Source organism: Oryctolagus cuniculus, chromosome 1 (genome assembly GCF_964237555.1).
Source record: "Oryctolagus cuniculus chromosome 1, mOryCun1.1, whole genome shotgun sequence".
NCBI classification, from domain to species: domain Eukaryota; kingdom Metazoa; phylum Chordata; class Mammalia; order Lagomorpha; family Leporidae; genus Oryctolagus; species Oryctolagus cuniculus.
Genome location: NC_091432.1, coordinates 64,886,324 through 64,909,144, shown reverse-complemented (window position 1 = coordinate 64,909,144; position 22,821 = coordinate 64,886,324). Strand labels below are relative to the sequence as shown.

The window sequence follows — 22,821 nt, the reverse complement described above, 5'->3', positions numbered from 1 at the left end:
CTCCTGGCTCCTGGCTTCTGATTGGTGCAGCTCTGGCCGTTGCAGTCATTTGGGGAGTAAACCATCGGATGGAAGACCTCTCTCTCTCTCTCTCTCTCTCTCTCTCCCTCCCTCCCTCTCCCTCTCCCTCTCCCTCTCCCTCCCTCCCTCCCTCCCTCTCCTCTCTCTGTGTAACTCTGCCTTTCAAATAAATAAATAAATCTTAAAAAAAAGAAACACATTGGAAACAATTTAACAAAAAAGAATGGTGAATCACTAAGATTATAATTGAGTAATTTTAACTGATAACTGAAAAGGAGGATAAACTTGGTACCTCTTGAGTGTCTTTATATCTCCAAGACTCCAGAAGGTGAATTTCAAATTTTCAGTTTTTTCACTGAAATAAATATGTTTAATCCCATTTTCATGAACTTTTTGAGATACATATGTAAACACACACACACATATATTCACACACACATATATAAAAGTATATGTAGGGGTCCATATCCTTGGTTTCACACATTCATTTGGGAAAATATTCCCCATGAGTAAATTGGAATCACTATATAGAAGGGTATCATTTGATGCAGGGAGATTTTTGCCTTAGTTCACAGATATATTCCTTGTGATAGACAAGATGGTAGGTTGGACAAGGAAGATGGTATGTGGAGATAAAGAGAGATGATATGAGAAGTTCAGTGAATTAAATTGATAGGACTGAGTGATGGATTTTTTTTTTTTTTGGACAGGCAGAGTGGACAGTGAGAGAGAGAGAGACAGAGAGAAAGGTCTTTCTTTCCGTTGGTTCACCCTCCAATGGCCGCCGCAGCCGGCATGCTGTGGCCGGCGCACCGCGCTGATCCGATGGCAGGAGCCAGGTGCTTCTCCTGGTCTCCCATGGGGTGCAGGGCCCAAGTACTTGGGCCATCCTCCACTGCACTCCCGGGCCACAGCAGAGAGCTGGCCTGGAAGAGGGGCAACCGGGACAGAATCCGGTGCCCCGACCGGGACTAGAACCCGGTGTGCCGGCGCCACAAGGTGGAGGATTAGCCTAGTGAGCTGTGGCGCCGGCCTGAGTGATGGATTATATGTGGAGTACATATTAGGGGGATGGTAAAAGAGAAAGAAGTGATAAGATATTCCTGGCTCAATGATTAAAAGGTAGCCTTTTGCTGAAATGGGGTCCCTGTAAGTGGACTAGTTTGGGGTAGAATGTTATGAGTCAATTCAGTTTGGGACATGTTGAATTTGAAGTAAATTTATGATATCTAAGAGGTGATGTTGAGTGGGCAGCTAGATAGATGTATCTGGAACTTTGAGAAAGGTAAGGACTAGAGAATATATATTTGGCATTTAGATGACTTAAGCTGGGAACCAAGAACTCAGTCTAGGTCTCCTGCCTGGGTGGTGAGAACCCAGTGACTTGAACCATTATCACTGTCTCGTAGCACCTGCATTAGTGGGAAGCTAGATTCAGGGGTGGAGCCACTCTGATAGGGTACACATATCATGTTAAATGACCTTCTTCACCACTAGGCCAAATGCCCATATGTATCATGTACAACATGATGTTTTGAAATTGTACATTGTGCAATGGTTAAATTGACATAATTACCATATGCATGGAAGGGACATTATTGATAACCAAGTTTAGTGACATAAAACAAATTTTTAAAGCACTAGGACCCTTTTCCTACCAAATGTCACATGAAGGCTCAATACAGATTAAATGGAAGCTGCTGTGATTAAGTGGTGCTTATAACACTGTTCCTTTGTATCCTCTTCTGCCTTACTTCTGAGTACCTTTTTGTAACCCCTAGTTGTCTATAGAATAGTTTGAAAACTGTGATTTAGGCTTTCTCTTATTACTGAAGGGAAAACTGAGTTTGGGAGAGGCAATCCTTTAGCAAAGCCTCTGTAACCAGTGTTAGTATGGTATTGTTACTAAAGTAGGGCTTCTAGATCCATTTCCAGAGTGCTTTTCAAAGGCTCTGGACTCTATGGACTATCTTTACCTCTGTTCCAGGCTTCCAGTTCTGACTTCCTGAGCTTGAGAGTCCCAGGGCCGTGAAGGAAACATCTGGGTCTGGAGGCAGTCTGCTTCCCTCATTGTTCCACATCTGTGTCGTAGAGGTGATGGGCCTGTGGTGGTTGTGTTTGCCAGCTTCCATTGCACTTGAAGGAATTAGTTTGAGTTAGTCTTGACAATCCTATGCTCCTTGCCAGTGAATGATTTAAGTATGGATATATGCCCTAAGTCTGGCTAGTGAGACGTGAAAGAAATGCTACCAGCAGCTTCTGAGAAAAGTTGTCTTGAAAAACAGATAGTAGGGCCAGCGCCGCGGCTCACTAGGCTAATCCTCCACCTTGTGGCGCCGGCACACCAGGTTCTAGTCCCAGAAATGGCGCCGGATTCTGTCCCGGTTGCCCCTCTTCCAGGCCAGCTCTCTGCTGTGGCCCGGGAGTGCAGTGGAGGATGGCCCAAGTGCTTGTGCCCTGCACCCCATGGGAGACCAGGATAAGTACCTGGCTCCTGCCATCGGATCGGTATGCCGGCCGCAGCGCGCCAGCCGTGGCGGCCATTGGAGGGTGAACCAACAGCAAAGAAGACCTTTCTGTCTCTCTTTCTCTCTCTCACTGTCCACTCTGCCTGTCAGAAAAAAAAAAAGAAAAAAAAAAAAAGAAAAACAGATAGTAGAAATGTGACCTGTTTTTCTCATGAATTTTTTCCATACCTACTTGGTTAGCCATTAGATAAAATGCCTGTCACATCTTAACCATTTTTTTTTTTTTTTTAAGATTTGTTTATTTGGAAGGCAGAATGACAGAGGTCTTCCACCTGCTGATTCACTCTCCAAATGGCTGCAATGGCAATGGCTGGGTCAAGCCAGGGTCCAGGAATACCATCTGGCTCTCCCACATGGGTGGCAGGGGCCCAAGCACTCAGGCTATCTTCCACTGCTTTCCCAGGTGCATTAGCAAGAAGCTGGATTGGAGGGGCTGACGTTTTGGCATAATGAGTTAAGCTGCTGCCTGCGATGCCAGCATCCTATTTGGGTGCCAGTTTGAGTCTCAGCTGCTTCACTTCCGGTCTAGCTCCCTGTTAATGTGCCTGGGAAAGCAGTGGAATATGGCTGAAGTACTTGGTCCCCTGTACCTGCATGGGAGACCTGGAAGAAACTCCTTACTCCTGGCTTTGGCCCAGCCCAATCCTGGCTGTTGTGGCCATTTGGAGAGTGAAGCAGTGGATGAAAGGTCTCTGTCTCTGTCTGTCTCTCTCTCTGTAACTCTGCTTTTCAAATAAATATTTTTTTTTTTAAAGAGATGGATTGGAAATGGAGCAGCCAAGATTCATACTGGTGCTCTGATATAGGACACTGGCATCGCGCGTGGTCACTTAATGAACTGCTTCACAACACTGGTCCAGCTTACCTGTTTTTAAATGTACAGTTCAGTGGTATTTAATGTGTTCATAATTTTTTGTGACCATCACCACCATCCATCTCCAAAACTCTTTTCATCTTATAAAACTGAAACTGTAGCCATTGAACAATAACTCTCCATTCCCCCTGTCCTCAGCTACTGATAATTACCATTCTATTTTGTTTTCATGATTTAAATATTTCTGTTTTATTTATATGAAAGGCAGAGAGAGACAGATATCTTACTTCCCAAATGCCTGCAACAGCCAGTGCTGGGCCAGACTGGTACCCAGAGCCTGGAACTCAATCCAGATCTCCTCTGTGGGTGGCAAGAACCAGATACTTAAGTCATCACCTGCTGCCTTCCAAGGTGTGCATTAGTGGGAAACTGGGATGGAGAGTGCAAGTGGGACACTTGAACCCAGGATCTCTGATATGGGCTACCAGCATATCCAACACTGGCTTAACTGCTACACCAAATGCCTCTTCCTGTCTTATGATCTTGACTACTCTAATCAACTCATATAAATGGATTAGTATTTGTCTTATTGTGACTGGCATACTCATTGCTTGTTAATTTTGAAGTGTGCTTCCCCTTCACTTTTTCCTCACAGATATTTATGTATGGAACAGCTTCTTTGTACTTGTCGCTCCCCCTCTTCGTGGAGGAACGACACAGGACCCTGCGCTGTTCTTTTGTCTGCTCGGCCCTCCCCGGGTTTGCTGCTGGTTCTTCCCGGGTTGGCTACCGTCCCTTCCACCTCCGTGGAAGGGCGGTTCCCCCTGCCACCTTCCCCACTTCCGCGGGGGAGCGGCACACCGCCGGCCAGCTCTCTCGGGGGCTGCACAGGTGTTCCTTCAGATAGATGTTCCTGGTGCATGTTGTCTCTCTCCTCCTTTATAGTCCTCTTCCACCAATCCCAACTCTGCTACCCACACGCCGAGTACGCTGCTCTCCTCCAATCAGGAGCAGGTCCTGCTGTTTATTGGTTGAACTGGAGGCAGCTGTGTAGAAGCTGCTTCTCCCTTCTCAGCGCCATATTGTGGGAGAGCAGATGCATAGAATAAGTCTTAATTCCAGTAACTTAGTCTAGTCCGAGTTGCTCCCAGTTGCTCCCCACAGTACTCACTGTTTTTTATATTGGAGAAATGGCAGTGAACAAGACAGCTTACTTTCTTGGAGCTCACATTCTGGTGGTAAGAATAGTTCCCTCTTTGGAAGCCTTTCGGGGACTGGATCTCTGCTTTGCAGAGTTGGTGTTCAGGACTGGTAGCAGTGATGTTTTACCGCCCTGCAAGTCACAGCCCCTGAACCAATTTTTCCTTTGTGCCTTGACTTTGTCACTTTCTCTCAGAGGCCTTTTATGAGCCTCCAGGCTGGATTGGGTATTCCTTCCCCGCTGTAACCACCCATCACTTTTCTTTACCATAATGCTGTCTCTCCTGCTGGAGCGAGCTCCCTCTGGGCTGGTACCCTTTTTGGTTTACTCATGTGTAGTTGCTTGCCTAATAGTAGACCAGGCATTCAGCTTCTCTGGGACAGACCCCCTCATGACTTTTGTAACTACTTCTTTAGCCACTCCCTGCCTAGGACTTTGTACTCTAGCAAACTAAAATAAATGTAACTCTCCCAGGCATGTTAAATTGTTTATATTCTCTGGCCTGTGCTGTTTGCCTGGAAAATTTCTCCAGGTTAATGCTTTTCTCCTTTGAATCAGACATCTTGACCCTCTGTAGACTGTTTGGCTGCATTCCTCCTGCTGAGACCTTTATCACACTGAGTAACGATTGGCAGTTCCATGTTCTTAAGGAACTTAGAGATTTTAGCTAGATTTTTGCCATCATCACCCATCAAGCTTCTTTCCTTACCTAACTCAGAATATCTGATGAAAGATATTCTGAAATGAAAGTGACCTCCTGGGAGTTTATGGCTCTGCGGTTGTTTCATGTTTGCATTTCTGTCATTTCCCAGCTGGATTAACATCATCCTTTAGTATAAAAATAATATGCATTTTGGGGTCTTCACGCCTAGCAGAGATTCTAATGATTTCATTCAATCCTAATGATACTTTATGTCTCTTTTATTTTTTCCTCCTTAAATCTCTATCCTGTAGATTTTTGGAAAATGCCTATTATGGAAAAATTGGAAAGCTTGGCTAATAATATATTGCTATATATGCAGAGATTAACTTTTTAAAAAAGATTTATTTTATTTATTTGAAAGAGTTACAGAGATAGGTGGAGAGAGAGGTCTTCCACCTGCTGGTTCACTCCCCAAATGGCCGCAATGGCCAGAGTTGAGCCGATCTGAAGCCAGGAGCCAGGAGCTTCCGCTGGACCTCCTACATGGTTTCAGGGGACCAAGGACATGAGCCATCCTCCTCTGCTTTCTCAGGCACACCAGCAGGGAGCTGGATCGGAAGTGGAGCAACTGGGACTCAAACTGGGGCCCCTTATGGGATGCCAGCACTGCAGGCCAGGGCTTTAAGCCTCTGCGCACAATGCTGGCCCCAAGGTTAACTTTTAAAACTTTTTTTTAAGAAACCTCTTTTTTTTAAAGAAACTTTTTTTAAAATAAAGATTTGTTTTTTTTATTTGAAAGAGTTATACAGAGAAGTAGAAGCAGAGAGAGAGAGGTCTTCCATCGCTGGTTCACTCCCCAATTGGCCATAATGGCTGGAGCTGCGCCAGTCCAAAGCCAGGAGCCAGGAGCCAGGAGCTTCTTCCAGGTCTCCCACACGGGTGCAGGGCCCCAAGGACTTGGGCCATCTTGTACTGCTTTCCCAGGCCATAGCAGAGATCTGGATTGGAAGTGGAGCAGCCAGGATTTGAACTGGTGCCCATATGGGCTGCTGGCACTGCAGGCAGTGGCTTTACCTACTATGCCACAGTGCTGGCCACTAAAGAAACCTCTCTAAAGATTTTTTTTATTTATTTGAAAGGCAGTTACAGAGTGTCAGAGGTAAAGGCAGAAAGAGAGAGAGAGAGAAGTCTTCCATCTGTTGGTTCACTTCCCAAATGGCTGCAACAGCCAGAGCTGAGCCAATCCAAAGCCAAGAGCCTAGAGCTGCTTTTGGGTCTCCCACATGGGTGCAGGGCCCAAGGATTTGAACCATCTTCCGCTGCCTTCCCAGGCACATTAGCAGGAAGCTGGATTGGAAATGGAGCAGCCAGGACTTGAACTAGCCTCATATGGACGCTGGCACTACAGGTGGCAGCTTTACCCACTATGGCACATCACCGGCCCCAGTTCTTAAAACTTTTAATATGTAGGCTTTAAATTTTTTCTATTTATTTTATACAGTTAAGATCATACTGTACATGGTTTTATGAAATGTTTTATTTATTTTTAAAGATTTATTTATTTTGAAAGTGTTTCAGAATAAGAAGGAGAGAAAGAGGGGGCTTCTCATCTGCTGGCTTACGCCCTAGATGACCACAACGACCAGCACTGGGCCAGGGTTAAACCAGTAGCTGGGAACTTTATGTGGGTCTCCCACGTGGATACAGGGATCCAAACACTTGGGCCATCTTCTGCTGCTTTTCCCAGACTATTACCAGGGAGCTGAACTGAAGTGAAGCAGCTGGGACACGAACTGGCACACATATGGGATGCCAGGGTCACAGCAGCATTATCTACTATGCCACAGCACTGGCTCCTGGCGTGACTTTTTTCCCCCCTAATGTATCCATTTCTTTGAGAGACAGAGAGACAGAGATCCCATCTGCTGATTTACTCCTCAAATATCCCCAGTTGCCAGGCTGGATCAGGCTGAAGCTGGGAGCTGGGAGCTGGGAACTCAATCCAGGTCCCCTGTGGGTGGCAGAGACCCAGCTACTGGAGCCATTAACCTACTGCCTCCCAGAGTATGCATTAGCAGGGAGCTGGAGTCAGGAATGGAGCCAGAACTTAAACCCAGACACTGCAATATTGGATGCATGCCAGTTGGTGTCTTTTTTTTTTTTTAAGATTTATTTTTTTATTTGAAAGGCAGAATTATAGAGAGGGAGAGAGATCTTCCATCTGCTAGTTCATTCCTCAAATGGCTGTAATGACTGGAGCTGGACCAATCCTAAGCCAGGAGGCAGGAGCTTCTTCTGGGTCTCCCATGTATTTGGATCTTCCAAATATTTGGGCCATCTTCTGCTGCTGTCCCAGGCACATTAGCAGGGAGCCAAATTGGAAGTGGAGCAGCTGGGACTTGAACCCAGTGCCCATATGGGATGCCAACATTACAGGGAGTGGCTTTACCTGCTATGCCACAATGCTGAACCCCCTGGTTGGTACCTTAACTTTGCCAGGCCAAATATTTATTCCTATGGAATCCTTTTTTTTCTTTTAATTTACTTCATTTATTTGAAAGGCAGAGTTACAGAGAGGCAGAGGCAGAGGCAGAGAGAGAGAGAGAGAGAGAGTGCGAGGGAGCGAGCTTCCATCCACTGGTTCATTCCCCAAATGGTTGCAGTGGCTGGAACTGTGCCAATCTGAAACCAGGAGCTTCTTTCGGGTCTCCCACACAGGTACAGGGGCCCAAGGACTTGGGCCATCTTCTGCTTTTTTTCCAGGCCATAGAAGAGAGCTGGATTGGAAGTGGAGCAGCCGAGACTCGAACCGGCGCCCATATGGGATGCCAGCACTGCAGGTGATGGCTTTATGCTACACCACAGTGCCGGCCCCTGGAGTCCCTTTTTGTTTGTTTGTTTTTTAAGATTTATTTATTAAATTGAAAGGCAGAGTTGCAGAGAGAGAGAGAGAAAGGCCTTCCATTCACTGGTTCACTCCCCAGATGACTGCAAAGGTTGGAGCTGCACTGATCTGAAGTCAGGAGCCAGAAGCTTCTTCTGGGTCTCCCACATGGGTGCAGGGGCCCAAGGACTTGGGCCATCTTGTACTGCTTTCCCAGGCCATAGCAGAGATCTGGATTGGAAGTGGAGCAGCCAGGATTTGAACTGGTGCCCATATGGGATGCTGGCACTGCAGGCTGCAGCTTTACCTGCTCTGCCACAGTGCTGCCCGCCTCACCAGTCCTTTTTAATTTAGTACTGTATCATGAGTATTTTGCACTGTCATTAAGATTTCTATTAAGCATCAGTTTTAATGACTGTGCTATTGTATGCATACATGATTTATATATTACATTTATTTAATTTTTAAATTTTAGTTAATCCTTATTGTTAGATATTTAGGCCATTTTCCTTTTTTATATTATAATTAACATTGTGATACCCATCTTTGATCATAAATTACAGTATACTTTTTGATAACTTTCTTAGAATAAATATTTAGGAATAAGATAATTAGAAAACAAAGGTGTGTATTTTTTCAAGCTTTTGATTCAACTGTTGAGTTATTTTCCTAGTTCATTGCAGGGACTAAGTATTTGTTAAATGATAGAACAAACATTCCCCAGAAAGATTGTGCCAAGTCCTGTTCTCTACAGGAGGGGTGAGTGCTGGAAACTCCATACCGCCTTTCATACTTGACCCTCAGTGTCCTCTTTCCTCGTTCATTCATAGTTATGGCTTTATCCTCCTACTACTTTTAGACGTAATTGCTTTTCCTAGCTCAGGCCAGATGAAATCAGGTCTGTTCCTTCTCTGCCAAAAAAGGAAGACAGAGTTTCTCCTCATTTGGTTAAGTTCCTTCTCACTATTCCATGTCAGGCATCTGGCTCAGAGGGCCCTTGCTGAAAACCACAGATATTGGAAAAACTTGACCAATCCCATAGGTAACATTTAAATTATGGAGAGAAAGCAAGTCTCGCTGAAGAAAACTTAGAACTAGTTTCTGAGAGAACAAAGGAGATGGTAGTTCCCATGCTGCTTGAGTGATGTTTTAATGTTTCTGGGACTCTGTTTATTATCTGTAAAACAGGCTTACAATAATGCTTCCTTACTTAACCACACAGACCTAATAGAATTAATTAGTTCTCCAAGCAATACATTCTTTTTTATTAATGTAAAATTTTTTTATTTGAGAGGCAGAGAGAGAAAGGGAGAGGGAGAGAGGGAGAGAGGGAGAGAGGGAGAGAGAGAGAGAGAGAGAGAGAGAAAAAGAGAGAGAGAAAGGAGAGAGATGAAGAATTCTCATCTGCTGGTTTTACTCCCTAAATTCCAGAAGCAACTGGGGCTGGGCTGGGGTGGAAACCAGGAGCTGGGAACTCAGTGAAGGTCTCCCGTGTAAGTGACAAGAACATAGTTACTGAAGATAGCATCTATAGCCTCCCTCCCTGGGTATGCGTTAGCAGCAACATGCAATTAGGAGCAGAGCCAGGACTCAAACTCAGTCACTTTGTTGTGGAATGTGGGCATTCCAACCAGCTCTTAAGTACTAGGTTAAATGCCTAAACTGCGAGTAATACATTTTTAAAAATATTTATTTATTTGAAAGGCAGAGTTACAGAGAAGTAATACATTCTTAGTGTGAAGATTTTGTGATAAACCTCAGACATGTTCACTTCATTCAGTAAGCCATTCATCCACTATTTGTTGGTTACCTGTTTTTTTTATTATTATTATTATTATTTATTTAAGAGAGAGGGAGAGAAAAAGAGACAGGGACAGGTAAAGAGACATAGCTCCCATCTGTTTATTCACTCCCCAAATGCCCACAACAATCAGGGGTTCGATGGAGCTGAAGCCAGGAGCTAGGAACACAATCTAGGTTTTGCACATGGGTGTTGGGAGCTCAATTACTTGAGATAGCACTGCTGCCTCTCAGGGTCTGCATTGGCAGGAATCTGGGGTCAGGAGCTAGAGCTGGGTATTGAGCCCAGTCATTCCAATGTGGAATGCAAGCTTCTTAACCTTTAGGATTAATGTATCATCCTATTGAATACCTATTTTATGCAAGGTTTTAGGCTACATACTAATTGGTGAAGGAAAGCAGCAAATACAAGACTTGCAGGGGCTGGCACTGTGGCGTAGCGGGTGAAGCTGCCACCTGCAGTGCTGGAATCCCATATGGGCGCTGGTTCAAGTTCTGGCTGCTCCACTTCCAACTCAACTCTCTGCTATGGCCTGGGAGAACAGTAGAAAATGGCCCAAGTCCTTGGGCCCCTGGACCTGTGTGGGAGACCCGGAGGAAGCCCCTGGCTTCGGATCAGTGCAGTTACAGCCATTGTGGCCAGTTGGGAGACCTCTCTCTGTCTCTGCCTCTCCTTTTCTCTCTGTGTAACTCTGACTTTTAAGTAAATAAATTAATCTTTTTGAAAAAAAAAAAAAGACTTGAAATTCGGTGTGTGTTGTGGTTTGAACAGGATTTGTTTCTCCAGGGGCCAGCATTATGGCACATTGGATTAAGCCACAGCCTGTGACACCAGCATTCCTTTAGGAGTGCCAGTTCGAGTCATGGCTGCTCCACTTGTGATTCAGCTCTCTGCTAATGCTCTTGGGAAGGCACCAGAAAATGGTTCAAGTGCTAGCACCCTGCCACCCATGTGGCCCATCCATTCTGGCCATTTGAGGAGTGAAACAGCAGATGGAAGATCTCTCTTTGTCTCTGTCTCTGGCTGTGTTACTCTGCCTTTCAAATAAATAAATACATCTTTGAAAAAAATAAAAGAAGGGATATGGCTCCTGATTCTTTGAGGCTGACATTTTAGCCTCAAAGTCGTAGTTTGAATTAATTGTTCATGAGTTAAGGGTAGGATCTTGATCCAATTTTGGTGTCTGAAGATAGGGCCTTTGAGAGGTGATTGGATTGGATTAAGTTGCTAGGTTGTATCTCAGTGATCAAATCATGATGGCTTATAGAGACATCTGGACATAGATGAAGAGTGCTCTCTGTGTGTCTCTGATTCCTGATTTACCCTCTGATCCCTCTTCTGCTTGTTTTCTGCCATCAGCCATCCTCAACAAAAGCCAGACTAATGGGCCCATCTGATACTGGACTGTGCCCCTCCAAACTACTACCAAAATAAACCCCCTTTCTTCTGAGGGGTTCCTATTAGAGTATTGTAGTTAGGAAAAACTGATACAATGTGAAACATGCTGTGAAACTGGTGTGTAGTAGCAACAGCAGCAGCAGCAGTAATTGCCACTTATTGATTGCCTACTATGTGCCAGGTGCTGTTCAAAGTCCTTTACCTGAATTAATTAATTTACTCTTTGAAACCTTTAAGGCAGATACATAATTACTATAAAGTACAAATTATAGTGGGATACAAAGGAGAGCTTAAACATAGTTGCCATTTATTGATTACCCTTCAGAGTTATATACATTTTCTTTCATCCCTACCACAACTCTGAGAGGTTAGGTACTATCATTTTACATATGAAGAAAGATTAAGCAATGCACTCAAATTTACACAATTTGTAAGAGGTAAAGTTGAGATTGAACTTTTTTTTTTTTTTTTAAAGATTTATTTACTTATTTGGAAGGCAGAGTTACAGAGTGGCAGAGAGGGAGAGGTCTTTCATCCTCTGGTTCACTCCTCAAATGGCCACAAGGGCCAGAGCTGAGCCAATCAGGAGCCAGGAGCTTCTTAAGGGCCTTACACTAGTGCAGGGGCTCAAGCGCTTGAGCCATGTCTTACTGCTTTCCCAGGCCAAAGCAGAGTTGGATCAGAAATGGAGCAGCTGGGACTTGAACCCATGTGCATATGGGATGCTGGTGCTGCAGGTGGAGGCTTAGCCCACTATGCCACAGTGCTAGCCCCCCGAACTCATTTTTAGTCCAATTCCAAAGCCATTATTCTTAGGAGTTTGTTATTATAAGCAGGAGGGTAGGTGACACTCTAAGCTAAGGAACTTGTAGGGTCAGACATAATGAAAGACCATTGCCTTTTAACAGAAGATAGATACTTGGCCAGCGTCGTGGCTCACTAGGCTAATCCTCCAGCTGCATCGCCGGCACTCCAGGTTCTAGTCCCATTTGGGGTGCCAGTTCTGTCCCGGTTGCTCCTCTTCCAGCCCAGCTCTCTGCTGTGACTCGGGAAGGCAGTGAAGGATGGCTCAAGTGCTTGGGGCCCTACACCCGCATGGGAAATCAGGAGAAAGCACCTGGCTCCTGGCTTTGGATCAGTGCAGCGCATCAGCTGTAGCGGCCATTTGGGGGGTGAACCAATGGAAGGAAGACCTTTTAAGACCTTTCTCTCTCTCTCTCTCACTGTCTAACTCTGCCTGTCAAAAAAAAAAAAAAAAAAACCAACAAAAACAAACAAACAAACAACAAACCACAGAGAGAGAGAGAGAAAATGTGAGATTTTTCTTTCTATCCCTGTACTTGGGTATCCTTTCCTTCCAGCATGGTGTGTGTTTACTTCCTAAGTATTATACTTGAGGTTGTTGCTGCTGATGGCACGTGGCAGTTCTGAGTGCTTTAGCCAAGTGCCTAATGACTGAAAATTCATTCAAGCCAGCTGTACCATGCAGCCAGATGGGATTTAAAATTGGCATGTGCATATTAAGGGAAAAACCCCACTAGTTTAAAAATGTCAATTTGCAGCCTGATGTTGCCATGTTAGGATTTTCTAATTTTTTCTCCCGTAAAGAATAGGAAATGTTTCATTAAACTCCTGTTAAATTGTTTACATTTGTTGTATACTGCACAGATGTACTTATCTGGCTGAAATGTCTTTCCAAAATTGTGTGCAGTGGAAAAGAGAAAAATGAGTTTTAATTCAAACTCTAGAATACGTTTTGAATAAAGAAGGACAATGAAATTTTTAGAGTTTATGGAATTGACGTTAACAGTTGCTTTTGTAATTATGCTGTGTAATTGAATCATGGTATTACTGCTTTGAGAGGTATAGACTAATGGAGAGAGACCCATTTAAAGTAGGCTGTATTTAAAACTGTTTGCATCAGGAGTAGGTGTGTAGCCTAGTGATTATCAGGATGCCTAAGTCCCACATCAGAGTTCCTTGGCTCTATACCTGGCTCCACTCCTGAATTCAGCTGCCTGCTGAAGCTCACCATCATGGCTCAAGTAATTGGGTTCCTGCTACTAATGTGGGAGATCTGGGTTGAGTTTCTGGCTTCTGACTTTGGCATGGCCCAACCCTGGCTGTTGCAGGCTTTTGGAGAGTGAATCATGGCATGTTCTACCCATCCATCCATCTCTGTATGTCTGTCTCTGCTTCTCAAATTAAAAACAGACAACAACAACAACAAAAAGCCAGTTTGCATCGGACAGGCTTTGTATCAACACTTTTTGCAACAATTTCCTAACTGAGCTGTCTACTGTGTCACTTCCCCAAAATCTGTCTTCCTTACTGCTTCTCTCTGAGCTTTGTTAGATACAGATTACGTTCCTCTTCCCTACAGAAGTTAACTTTAGTAGTAAAATTGAAATCCCTTAGTTTGGCATGCAAGGCTCATTAATGATGTGGCCTCTGCCTGTCTCATTAGTCTCATTTCCTACCTCTTTCTCAAATGTTGTTCCACCCAAACTGGACTACTTGGTGTTAGTATCCAGGTCATGTTCCTGTACCTTCATTTATGCCATTGTCTCTTTCTGGGACACCCTACCACTCTTTATTCATCTCCCAGCCTCTTAGTTACCCTTAAATTAGTTTGGGCTTGTTTCTGAGCAGCTTCCTACATGGTTCTCTCTCTGTACCCCATTTCATTACTGGATTTTGACTCTTTGCTTTGTGGTCGTCATAGTTCCTGGTACTTCCCTCTATCATAGAGCACTTACCACTTTCTATTATTTCAGTGTAACTTTCTGTCTGTCACTAAAATTTATTTCTCTTTCTTTAGCATTTGTCTTTAAGAGTTCCTCAGACAATGTGTGTCAAATGACTGTTGTTTTATATAAAGAATATACTGAGAATATATTCATTCATGGAGTCCCAAAAAGTATAAATTTTAACCAGTGTCTTCCTGCTTTTATTCCTGCTGAGCAGTGAGATTGTCCCAATATCTGGAACAAAATCATTTTAGAATCACCTACAGTTTAAATTGCATGCCAAATCTAAATCAAGAAATAGGCTCTCTTCTAATCAAGTCCTACATTAATAGTTGAGCTTTGGTTTGGCAAGAAGATCTGAACAAAGACTTTCTGATTGCCTCTGACTATTTTGATACCTACCTGTTTTCACAAGTTGGGATTATGGCAGGTTAATACACTAATTGTAGCTTGTAAGGGACCCACATTTATAGAACGGAAGTTCTGGGTGGTGTGTAATAAAAAGATAGAATAAGCTCTCTGTTACCCATTGTCATTTCTAAGAAACATCTACTGGGGATTTACTAAAGGCTGATGCTGGATACAGAAATGAACATAGCTCCTGCCAGACTTCTGCTAGATTATGTATGCCTCAGGGAACACACATAATCTAGACATGGTACTGTCCAATAGAACTTTCTGCAGTGATAGAAATGTTCTATATCTGAGTCATCAACCACATGAAGCTCTTTTATTTTTTAAAGATTTATTTATTAGAGTGAAAAAGTGAGAGCAAGAGAGAGAGAAAGGAAGGTGGTAGGGAGAAAGAGAGAGAGAGGTTTAATAACTTGGGTTTATTCCCCAAATCCCCACAACAGCCAAGGGATGGGCTAGGTTGAAGCCAGGAACTCCATCTGAGTCTAAATGTGGGCAGCAGGGGCCCAAGTGCTTAGGACATCATCTGCTGCCTCCTTTGGGTGCACATTAGCAGGAAGCTGGATTGGAAGCAGAGTAGCCAGGATTTGAATTGGCACTCCAGTATGGGATGTGGGCATCCCAAGTGGTTACTTAACCTGCTACTCCTACAACTCAAACATGCAGCTCTTTTTTAATATATAAAATTTGTTTTATTTATTTGAAGGACAGATTTACAGAGAGGTAGAGAGGGAGGGAGGGAGGGAGGGAGAGAAAGAGAGAGAGAGAGAAACAGAAACAGAGGGGTAAGAGAGGGGAGAGAGAGGGAGAAAGAAAGAGGGAGACGGAGGGGGAGAGGGGAGAGGGGAGAGAGATAGGTCTTCATCAGCTGGTTCACTCCCCAAGTGGCCACAATAGCCAGATCCCTGGTAGAAGTGAGAAGCCAGGAGCTTCTTCCAGGTCTCCCATTTGGGTGCAGGGGCCCGAGCACTTGGGTCATCCCCTGCTGCTTCCCCAGGTGCAGGGAACTGGATCAAAAGTAGAACAGCTGAGACTGAACCGGAACCAATATGGGATGCTGGTGCTGCAGCTTAACCCACCACAACACTGGCCCCCACATGTAGCTCTTGAGCTTGAAATAAGGAGTGTGAGACTGAGGAAATGAAATTTAAATTTTGTTTAGTTTTAAATTTGAATTTAAATAGCTACAAATGGCTAGTGGCTAATGTAGAAAACAGTTCTTGCTGGACATATCAGTGGGGGGGATAGAAGTATAAATAAGGAAATACAATTAGGCGGCTCAATAGGCTAATCCTCTACCTGTGGCACCGGCACCCCGGGTTCGAGTCCCGGTCGGGACACCGGATTCTATCCCGGTTGCCCCTCTTCCAGGCCAGCTCTCTGCTGTGGCCCGGGAGTGCAGTGGAGGATGGCCCAAGTGCTTGGGCTCTGCACCCCATGGGAGACCAGGAGTAAGTACCTGGCTCCTGCCTTCAGATCAGCGCGATGCACCGACCGCAGCACACCGGCTATGGCGGCCATTGGAGGGTGAACCAACGGCAAAAGGAAGACTTTTCTCTCTGTGTCTTTCTCACGGTCCACTCTGCCTGTCAAAAATAAATAAAAATAATAAAAAATACAATTAAGTATAACAAATACTGTGATAGAAATATAGCTAGGGTTCTTTCTTGAATTAGATCAGAGGTATCTGCGGTAAATTGGGACCTAAAGGAAAAAGTAGATTAGTAGATTTGGGACTGGAGAGAGAGATTCAAGAAAAGTATCATAGCTTTATGAGTATTAAAAGATGAGCAGCTATATGAGCTGTTGTGGTAGAGTGGAAAAAGCTGCCTCCTGCAATACCAGCATCCTGTTTGGGTGCCAGTTCGAGTCCCAGATACTCTACTTCTAATCCAGCTTCCTGGTAATGGCCTGGGGAAAATGTGGAAGATGGCCCAAGTATTTGGGCCCTTGCACCCATATGGGAGACCTGGATGAAGCCCCTGGCTTTGGCTTGGCCCACCCCTGGCCATTGTGGCCATGCTGGGAATGAACCAGTTTGTGGAAGATCTCTCTCTCTCTCTCTCTCTCTCTCTCTCTCTCTCTCTCTCTCTCTCTCCAACTCTGAGTTTTAAATAAATACATCTTAAAAGATGAGTAGATAACTTAAATTGTCACATGTGCAGCTTAGAGATACACTGTGTTGGAACATACGTAGAATACTGGTTTCTAAAAATCAGGCTATAATCAAACTCCTTGAATCTCAAAATCTCATTGTATATAATATAACCGTTTTTTTTTTTTTTTTTTTGACAGGCAGAGTGGACAGTCAGAGAGAGAAAGACAAAGAGAAAGGTCTTCCTTTTTCCGTTGGTTCACCCTCCAATGGCCGCCATAGCCGGTGTGCTGCGGCTGGCACACCGCGCTGATCTGAAGGCAGGAGCCAGGTGCTTCTCCTGGTCTCCCATGGGGTGCAGGGCCCAAGCACTTGGGCCATCCTCCACTGCACTCCCGGGCCACAGCAGAGAGCTGGCCTGGAAGAGGGGCAACCGGGACAGAATCCGGCGCCCCGACCAGGGCTAGAACCTGGGGTGCCGGCGCCACAGGTGGAGGATTAGCCTAGAGAGCTGCGGCACTGGCCAATATAATATAACCTTTTAAAAACTTTTATTTTCTTGTATTTTATTTGAAAAGCAGAGAGAGAGAAGATACTCCATCAACTGACTTTCTCCCCAAATGTACATAATAGCCAGCGCTATAAACTTGGGAGCCAGGAAATGAATCCAAGTCTCCTACAAGGGTGGAGGGACCCAAATACCTGAGCCATCACCTGCTGCCACCTGGGATGCATACAACAGCAAGTTGAGGTTCAAATGAGGCATTCCATTGTGGAATTCAGGTGTCCCAACCACTGGACCGAATGCCTATTCTATGTGTGCAATATAATCTTATCTTTGATTCTGAAAGGACCATAGGCATTTGTAAATGTTTTTTTGCTAATATTTGATCAATTACTATATAAAATTGATGAGAAAGTTAGTAAGTTCAGATTTTTTTTTTTTTTTTTTTGACAGGCAGAGTTAGTGAGAGAGAGAGACAGACAGGTCTTCCTTTTCCATTGGTTCACCCCCCAGATGGCTGCTATGGCTGGTGTGCTGCGCCGATCCGAAGCCAGTAGCCATGTGCTTCTTCCTGGTCTCCCATGCGGGTGCAGGACCCAAGCACTTGGGCCATCCTCCACCGCCTTCCTGGGCCACAGCAGAGAGCTGGACTGGAAGAGGAGCAACTGGGACAGAATCCGGTGCCCCAACCGGGACTAGAACCCGGTGTGCTGGCGCCGTAGGCAGAGGATTAGCCAAGTGAGCTGTGGCACTGTTCGAGAATTCCTTTTTTTAAAAATTAATTAATTAATTAATTTTTTTTTTTTTTTGACAGGCAGAGTGGACAGTGAGAGAGAGACAGAGAAAAAGGTCTTCCTTTGCCGTTGGTTCATCCTTCAATGGCCGCCGCGGCCGGCGCACCGCGCTGATCCGATGGCAGGAGCCAGGTACTTATCCTGGTCTCCCATGGGGTGCAGAGCCCAAGCACTTGGGCCATCCTCCACTGCACTCCCTGGCCATAGCAGAGAGCTGGCCTGGAAGAGGGGCAACCGGGACAGAATCTGGCGCCCCGACCAGGACTAGAACCCGGTGTGCCGGCACCGCAAGGTGGAGAATTAGCCTAGTGAGCCGCGGCGCCGGCTCGAGAATTCCTTTTTTAAAAAAAAGTTAATAAATAGTAAATGGGGTCCGGCGCTGTGGCGCAGTGGGATAATACCCTGGCCTGAAGCGGCCACATCCCATATGGGTGCCGGTTCAAGTCCCAGCTGCTCCTCTTTTGATCCAGTTCTCTGTTATGGCCTGGGAAAGCAGTAGAAGATGGCCCAAGTCCTTGGGCCCCTGCACCCATGTGGGAGACCTAGAAGAATCTCCTGGCTCCTGCTCCTGGCTTCAGATGGGCACAGCTCCAGCTGTTGCAACCATCTGGGGAGTGAACCATCAGATGGTAGACCTGTCTCTCTCTCTGCCTCTCTCTGTAATTCTTTCAAATAAATAAAATCTTTAAAAAAATAGTAAATGAAACTTGCCCTCAATTTCAGCATGATCAAGTATCACTTACTGCCGGCACTCCGGGTTCTAGTCCTGGTTGGGGTGCCGGATTCTGTCCCGGTTGCCCCTCTTCCAGGCCAGCTCTCTGCTGTGGCCAGGGAGTGCAGTGGAGGATGGCCCAAGTGCTTGGGCCCTGCACCCCGTGGGAGACCAGGATAAGTACCTGGCTCCTGCCAGCGGATCAGCAGTGCGCCAGCCACAGTGCGCCAGCTGCGGCGGCCATTGGAGGGTGAACCAAGGTCAAAGGAAGACCTTTCTCTCTGTCTCTCTCTCTCACTGTCCACTCTGCCTGTCAAAAAAAAAAAAAAAAAAAAAAAAAAAGTATCACTTACTACACCTGGGCCAGTTTTCAAGCTACTGGCAATTCAATTAACATTAACATGTGCTTATAAGATCTTGGTAGAGGAGCATACCATGCCCTGCATTTATATATGAGAATATATATCCTCTGTGTACAAATAACATAGTATCAACTAATGTAGGATGGATGCTGTGGACATTGCTATCTCAAGTCAGGAAAGGAAATGAACATTGTAGTCTGTGATAATTGAGACAGATTACAACATAGATGGGACTTGAGTTATTCCATGAAAAGTAGATAGAACCTAAATTTCAGTGGTGGTAAGTCTCATGGGAACTGTGGTAACCAAAGCAGGAATACGGGGCATATTTAAGGTACAAGCATGTTCATGCTTAGCAGGGGTTCAGATTTTTTTCACCTTTTATTTATGTATTTATTTGAAAGGTGGAATGATGGGAGAGGTGTGGGTTGGGGATAGTCAGGGGAACACAGATCTTCCATTCACTGGTTTACTCCCCCAACAGCTAGAACTGGGTCAGGCCAAAGCCAGGAGCTAGGCTCTCCATCCATGTCTCCCACATGGTTGGCAGGGGCCCATGCACTTGGGCCATCCTCTGCTCATTCCCAGGTACATTAGTAAGAAGCTGGGTCAGAAGCGGAGGCCTGTCTTGATACCAGGCACTCAGATAAGGAATACAGCTTAACTTGCTGCACCACAGAATTCTTGAGGAGATGTAGAAGTTATTTGATTGCTTTTATTGGAGATCTGCTGTCATTATTTCTTTCAGAAGCAGTTGGGGTTATTGGGGGAGATGGTCTGCAAATGTACTATGTTCGTGTGTATGTGTGTGTGTATGTGTGTGTGTAGTTACAGGTAGCATGATAGATGATTATAGCTGTTCACCATGTAGTGCACAGTGGGAAAGATGAAGAAATTCTCAATCTATCTTATTTATGTATTCATGTGTATCTTCAGCAACTACAATTCTGTCTGTGTGAGGTTTTTGGCATGGGCAATAGAGGTGCACGTTATAGTTTGAACCCTCAAGGAGGTCATAATCAGAATTTTGATGGTGTAAGTGCTTGATAACATAGATCGGGGCACTTAACCCAACCTCCTGGGGGACAGGGATAAGGGCCCTGTTGAATAGTGCTGACCATCTATTTTAGATAAGTCCTAGTCCCTGCCCCATGACTGTGACTCCTTTTCCTCCCTAGTGGGTGCTGATTTCTTCCCCTCACATCGCCAGCCAGAGAATTCTGGCTTCTCTGCAGCCTGCTGCCTGGTTAGAACACTGTGGCTTTTTCTATTTTTGTCACTCTATGTTAATTAAATTAATTTGGCTTTAAAGAACTGTTCACCTGCATGCAAGTCTGTTTGGCTAAGAAAATAGAAGAGAAGTAGTTCCATGCAAGTTCCTACACATAAAGCACTCTGCTATAAGCAGGTGGGGAAGCCAGAAACGCTCCTGAGATAGCCCACAGCCTATCATGCCATGCACATCCTTGTAAGGAGCAAGGCAAAGCCAGTTAACAAGACAGCTAAGAAAAATAAAATGTTAACTTTAAAAATCACTGTATGCTTGGAATAAGCTGACAAACCAGGCAATTTTTAAAAAAGATTTATCTTATTTGTTTGAAAAGAGGAGTGACAGAGAAGAGAAAGAGATTCTGTCTGCTTGTTTACTCCCCAAATGGCTACAATAACCAGGGTTGGGCCAGGCCAAAGCCAGGAGCCTAAAACTCCATCTGGATCTTCCATGTGGGTAGCTGGGGACCAAATACTTGGGCCATGATGTGCTGATTTCCTATGCACATTAGCATGGAGCTGGATTAGAAGCAATGCAGTTTGCATTCACAAGTGGCAGCTTAACCCACTGAGCCACAGTGTTGGTTCCAGGAATTCCTTTTTCTTAAAGGCTATATAATTTTCCATTGTTTATATATTCTGTGATTTTATTTTTAAAATTTTTCGTATAACTATTTATTTATTTGAGAAGCAGACAAGGGAAGAGACAGACAGACCTAGAGCTCCCATTTGCTTATTCACTGCTACAGAGGCTCAAGCCTGGAGCCAATAACTCAATCCATGTTCCCTGCATGGGTGACAGGAACCAAATTAAATTACTTGAGCCATCACTACTGCTTCCCAGGGTCTGCATTAGCAGGAGGCTGGAGTCAGGAGTAGAGCCAGGTATCAAACTCTACAACTCTGATGTGGTACCTGGGCATTTTAACTGCTGGTAACTGCATGTCCTATTTTTTTTCTCTATTTTTAAAATTTGATTTAGTCATCAGATCTTAAAATTCTTTTGTTTTGTTCCATGGCTATCCTAGGCACTCTCCATGAGCATACCTTTGTGTTCAAATAGAGAAAGGAATTGTTGGACTGAAAAAATGATTTAGAAGTTGATGAGTAGGTACAAAAATAAGAACTTGGGGATCTGGTTATTGCAGCCTCTAATACATTCATTTATTATAGAAAGAAAATGCATGAGCGTTTCTGTCATCTTTCCTTATCACTAGATACTAGCTGCACTCAGGCACTTCCCTGCCAGGCTTCCTGCTGATCTGAACCTGCTTGCCTTAGGAAAAATCAGATAGGAGCCAAATCCTCCATCCTTATAAGACCATCTGTTTTCAGACCCACAGATGCTGCCTTTACAATTGCAACCCAACACAACTGGAATGATTTATTCATCTCCAGGTAACATTTGTGCACCAGCGTTCTAGCAAAGTATAGTATCAGCTTTACACTTAATGAAGCATCCAGCACAGGTGGTGAGCTGCACTGTAAAGGATGCTTCTAGCTTAGAAATGGCTGGAGGACAGGTGGAGGTGAGCTGTTATTCCAGAGAGTTAACACTGGCAATTAGATCTTGTCCAGTAAAGAGTTGATTCCTGGAGTATTTGATTTTTAATTTTTTTTTTTTTTGACAGGCAGAGTGGACAGTGAGAGAGAGAGAGACAGAGAGAAAGGTCTTCCTTTACCATTGGTTCACCCTCCAATGGCCACTGCGGTCGGTGTGCTGCAGCGCTGGCGCACCACGCTGATCCAAAGGCAGGAGCCAGGTGCTTACTCCTGGTCTCCCATGCGGGTGCAGGGCCCAAGCCCTTGGGCCATCCTCCACTGCACTCCCTGAGCCACGGCGCTGGCCAGATTCCTGGAGTATTTGAGATCATTTAACTCAACTGATTCTTTAAGTTAAACGTACCACTATTGAATTAGGTGAGGATGTTAAGACAGAGAGAAGGGGAGAGTCTTAGTTTATGTCGCATAGTAGTTTGAAATGCATGGCCAAAACTGGAACTCAGGTTTTCTACTTTTCTTTCTTTCTTTTTTTTTTTTTTTTAAGATTTTATTTATTTTTTATTTTATTTGAGAGGTAGCGTTACAGACAGTGAGAGGGAGAAACAGAAAGGTTTTCCCTCCATTGGTTCACTCTGCAGATGGCTGCAACGGCTGGAGCTGCGCCGATTTGAAGCCAGGAGCCAGGGACTAGAACCAGCACCCATAAGGATGTCGGCATCGCAGGCGGAGGCTTAACCTACTGTGCCATGGCGCTGGCCCCAGGTTTTCCACATTTCAGTCCAGTGCTTACCCATGTTTTGCTGTGCTATTATCCAAATGTGAGATGACATTATAATTTTTTTGCTTAGTTAATAATTTGCTGTGATACCTTGAACAAAATCCTCTTTTTTTTTTGACTGAGCAAATTGGTTAATTTTTTTGAACCTCTCTTTTTATCTGAAAAATGAGGATAATTAACAGTTGTTCTGATTCGTTTGGGGGATTAAGTAAGATAAAATATATAAAAGCCATTTAGGTCATTTTTGATAATCAAAAGGAACTAGACAAATGCTAATTATGTCTCTTTTTCAATTCAATTGAGCAAACACTAATTAGCCACCAACCTTGTGCCAGCTAAATTTCTAGGC

The 22,821-nt window shown here is 44.6% G+C and overlaps 1 protein-coding gene across 5 annotated transcripts in view; it reads left to right on the top strand.

Annotated features, from left to right (window-relative positions):
- FAM168A (family with sequence similarity 168 member A) overlaps positions 1–22,821 on the top strand; it is a 197,444-nt gene that overhangs the window by 38,794 nt on the left and 135,829 nt on the right. Inside the window, exon 1 of one of the 5 annotated variants that reach the window (XM_070075104.1) lies at positions 21,526–21,589. The exons of the other annotated variants lie outside the window; for them this stretch is intronic. The gene's annotated coding sequence lies outside the window, so the exon portion shown is untranslated. Of the gene's footprint in view, positions 1–21,525; positions 21,590–22,821 lie in introns of those variants that run through there. 5 annotated transcript variants of the gene reach the window in all.